The sequence below is a fragment of the Ornithodoros turicata genome, chromosome 3 (assembly GCF_037126465.1).
Source record: "Ornithodoros turicata isolate Travis chromosome 3, ASM3712646v1, whole genome shotgun sequence".
Classification (NCBI taxonomy): Eukaryota; Metazoa; Arthropoda; class Arachnida; order Ixodida; family Argasidae; genus Ornithodoros; species Ornithodoros turicata.
Window position 1 is genome coordinate 14,453,098 of NC_088203.1, and position 5,072 is coordinate 14,458,169.

Consider the following 5,072-nt stretch of genomic DNA (forward strand, 5'->3'; position numbering starts at 1 on the left):
TTATTTTCTTTGTAACGCCACGAACAACTGTTTGCTGCGCTTTTTTTTTCTTCCTCTAGTCGCTAGTCTCACTGCGTAAGGTTTACCCGTAATGTGGTCTGTCAACCTCAGTGTTGTACGTAGCGCCGTTACTAGTAGCGGCGCTACCGTATCCGTTACTTTTTTCGGTAGCGGAGTAGAGATCGCGCTACTTTTTTAAACTGGTAACGAAAGAAGTACTTCCGCTACAAATTTGCGGTAGCGCAACCTTTGAGCGCTACCGCTACTTTCCGAGCTGGGGTTCGCGACAACACGACTTCGACCTATCATCAAACCTCCACTCTGCCTGCCTTCGATCAAGCTGCCCGATATCACAACTCATTCTGGGGAGAGCGGGCAAATAGCCGAAAGGAGGGCACAGAGGCCGTTATCTTACAAAGAGAGTGTGTCCTCCACGTGTTCCCTATTTGGGATGAACCTTCTTGAAGATTTGGTGCATTGTCGGAGTTGTCTGCAAACTGACGTCACTCCATTCTGGAGCCGTCCTCGCTAGGTATGAGTCATGACATTCCACATGACATTGCACCACGTGCGCTTAGGTGCTTGACAGTTGCCATTTCTTATCCGCTGCAATGGAGGGACCATGGCCTGCTACAGTACAAAACAGTAGCGTGGTGTTCAGATGTCTACTATGCGCTTCGGTGGGAAAGCTTTATCTGTGCGTCAAAGAAGTCAACGTCCAATAAAGCACACCATGGTATGTTTACTAACTTCTCGTTCCGGGCAATCCGAGTTCTGTTGAGCCTTTTATCGGTAGACTTGCTTTGTGCTTTATTTGCTTTAGAGGAAGAGAAAAAGATATGCAGGATACCGAGTAGGCTTTAGTAAATCTGTAAAAAAACGGTTTTCAAAATTTTAGCCTTCAGGCAACCTACGTGTAACCTCCATTGGACGTCGATTTATTATTTTGAGATATTGTTTCATTTTATTATTTATTATTTTAAGACGTTTGAGGTACGTCATCAACGATACTGTTTCTTTCTTTCCTAAAAAGCGCATGAAGTATCGCGTTACTATTTACGGGTAACGGAAGCGGTATTCCGCTACTTTTAGGTACGTGTAACGCTATCGGGATTTCGTTACTTTTTGCTCAGGTAGCGCGTATCGGTAATTTTCCCTCTCCCTCGCGCGCCCCGCCCACCCGGAGCGCGCCAATGGGAGGACGCGTGGGCGGAGTCGACTTTCATTGCCATCTGGGGGCAGAGGTTCGAATATAGACGGAGACGTGCTTTTCGCGATGCTACGTCCACTGGGTCGTTCCATTCACCATGGCCCTGAGTTGGCCAGTGTTCCATAGATTGCGCTGCTCGATCTGTGAATCTAGGGACGCGCGTTCCTTGGGACCACGAAAATGGTCGGCGATAAGTACTGCGTCTGAGCGATGCTCGCGTTTGTCTGTTTGTTTGTTTTTGCTTTTAATGAACGTTTTATGATGGCTTGTTTTTGCTTTTAATAAACGCTTCATGATCGGCGTCTCTGAGCGATGCCCGCGTTTGTTTGTTTGTTTGTTTTTGCTTTTAATAAACGCTTCATGATCGGCGTCTCTGAGCGATGCCCGCGTTTGTTTGTTTGTTTGTTTTTGCTTTTAATAAACGCTTCATGATCGGCGTCTCTGAGCGATGCCCGCGTTTGTTTGTTTGTTTGTTTGTTTTTGCTTTTAATAAACGCTTCATGATCGGCGTCTCTGAGCGATGCCCGCGTTTGTTTGTTTGTTTGTTTTTGCTTTTAATGAACGTTTTATGATGGCTTGTTTTTGCTTTTAATAAACGCTTCACGATCGGCGTCCTTGGACAATGCCCGCGTTTGTTTGCTTTATTAAACATGTGGAACACGCGTTGTTAGAATGATCTTGATAAGACGTTCGCGGAATCGTTGCGCCCGTGTTTGGTTGATAGTAGGGCGTTCTTTGGCGTGTGCCTTCCCTGACAACAGTGTGACAACAGGGTTTCAGAGGACAGCCCTCAACCCCATGTACTGTTGTCATCGCCAACAAAAGCCTGTCCATGCAGTTCCTTGCAATAAATGTCATGTGTATTAATTTCGCAGCCCGATGTGGTCAGTTGCATGCGTCTCCTGGTTTCACATAGAAAGATGATGCGCGCCCAGTCGATTGACAGCGGTACGGTGCCACCAAAGTTTAATGAAAGAAACCACCAAAACAGTAGTTTTCTGTCGTCATTAGCCAGCATTACCCAACATACGCTCAGAAACGGCCTGGGCGTCTCGTCAAAGTCCTTCTGTAACAACGTGTGTCATCATGTTCAGTAAAAGGGGGAAAAGAACCAGAGTCTTCTGTCGGCATTACCTAAACGTACGCACAAAAACGGCACGGGCATGGAATCTTATCAAATTCCTTTAGTAACAACACGTACGTGTCGCATGGCGCAGTGAAGACATAAAGGGGGTATGAAAGAGAGAGGAAAAAAAAAACGCAGAGGGAAACAGTCCATAATGACGCATTGTCCCGCGAAACGACAAAAAAAAAAAAAAAAAAAAAAAGCGGGGCATACCTCTCACTGTTCGCGTCCGGTCCACAGCGCCTCGCACACGAATCGCATGACATGCTCAATAAAAGGGAAGGCACACGCCAAAGAACGCCCTACTATCACCCAAACACGGGCGCAACGATTCCGCGGGCGTCTTATCAAGATCATTCTAACAACGCGTGTTCCATATGCTTAATAAAGCAAACAAACGCGTGCATCGCCCAAGGATGCCGATCATGAAGCGTTTATTAAAAGCAAAAACAAGCCATCATAAAACGTTCATTAAAAGCAAAAACAAACAAACAAACGCGGGCATCGCGCCGATCATGAAGCGTTTACTAAAAGCAAAAACAAGCCATCATAAAACGTTCATTAAAAGCAAAAACAAACAAACAAACAAACGCGGGCATCGCTCAGAGACGCCGATCATGAAGCGTTTATTAAAAGCAAAAACAAGCCATCATAAAACGTTCATTAAAAGCAAAAACAAACAAACAAACAGACAAACGCGAGCATCGCTCAGACGCAGTACTTCGCCGACCATTTTCGTGGTCCCAAGGAACGCGCGTCCCTAGGTTCACACAGAGCTCTGGGTTCACAGATCGAGCAGCGCCATCTCATCGCGAAAAGCACGTCTCCGTCTACGTTCGAACCTCTGCCCCCAAATGGCAATGAAAGTCGACTCCGCCCACGCGTCCTCCCATTGGCGCGCTCCGGGTGGGCGGGGCGCGCGAGGGAGAGGGAAAATCCTAGGCCAGATCTCTAGAGAATAGTCGAGGAGTGCTTCAGAGCGTGAGTTTGGCTTTAGTTTGGCCATTCTGTGATCTTTCGCCGTCCGGAGGTGGGGATCCGTTGTGACGTCAGAGCAGTCATCGCTCCGCCCACTTAGCCGGAAAGAAAGGCCAGCCGCGGCGGCACGGGGGATTTCAAGGCTGTACCTGCGCTCCAAAATGGCGCAATGGGAGATATCAAGGCGGTAGCTCTGGTCTAATATGGTGCCACTGTGGCCTTGGCGCCGCGCCTCGTGTGCCGTCATATGACGTGCTCCCAATGGCCAAACACTCCTAATAAACGGCTCTGGAGTGCTCTTTACTGCAGCGCCGCCAGGTAGCACCTGTCCCACACAACCGCCACCACCGATTTTCAGGGGACGTCCCGAAATGGTCAATGTCTTCCGAAACTGACATAAATAGGATGTCTTCTAGATGTCCAGTTGCGATGTCCGGTGGGACAATAAAACCGTACACTCTTAACAAAAAAGGGAATAAAAGGGAAAAAGGGGATCCTTTTTTCTGGTGCCCTATTGATTGATTTATTTCGATTTTTCAAGGCGTCCCTAATGGTGCACCTTTTGGGGACTAAATGCATTGCCACAAAAGGTTAGTCGCTTTAGGGAGTAATGCACGGGTCTAAATTAATGTCACAGAGTGGGGACTACATTTCACGCTCTGTTCTAAGAGTACCAGGTACATAATACATGTGCATGAATGAAAATACTTTCCGAATTAAACCGTGGACCGTGATATATCCAGTGGTCTAAAATCATGCGGCATGCATAGGGCACAATTTCGTAAGAAAGAACTACTTTTTCCTCTGCGTGGAAAATTGCTAAGTTCGCAGCCTTGTTCCATCAAATTCACGAAGAACACATCTTTACGTCGACTGTTGCATTCAGGTTACCACCTCCAAAGTTCATTGATTATTTGTAGTCCTGGGGAGTTAATTACGGGTTAGGGAACTAAAATGGGGAGTAGTTGCAATCTAGGAGACTAGAAGCTGCTTGTCGGGACGTCAGGTAATGCCGCTGGCTGTAGACGACCTGCACCCCTACGTCATCGATAACGTTTCGCTGCCGCGCAAAGCATGCCGGTGGGCACTATCAGCCTATTAGCCGACGCGTTTTTCCGGTCTTCTCCTGTCGTCACATGTTTGTAAACAGAGATTCGACCCTCTGTTTACAAACATGTGACGACAGGAAAAGACCGGTTCGCGATTATATTTTGCTGTGGTGGGTAAGAAGTGGGAAAAACGCGTCAGCTAATAGGCTGATAAAGCTGATAGTGCCCACCGGCATGCTTTGCGCGGCAGCGAAACGTTATCGATGACGTAGGGGTGCAGGTCTTTTATTGGAGCCAATAGGAACAAGCGTAGGGCGGCGCCACTGTAAGATAATAATGAATGCACTAACAGCTGTAATTCAGAAAATTTAAGGACTCGTCATCACACAAGAATATCAGGGTTCTCTTACTTACTACTACTGCACACTAAATCTTGTGTTCTTCGGTGGTTCACCGGATGTACGCCATAGCATTCAATGCTGTATCCTCGCTTCTGTATGTGGCGCAGAACACGCCTGTGCCGTTGCTAAGAGACGAGCACTCACGCGAATGATGACGTCTTGTACTCTTTGGAGAAACCGAAATTATGATTAGCTTTTCCTGCCTTTTAAAATATATATATTGAAACCCGTAAAGTTGGGAAATTATATTGTGCTTATACTGGGGCGATATCGTCACAAGTTATCCCACTTTATCGTAGAATACGGTT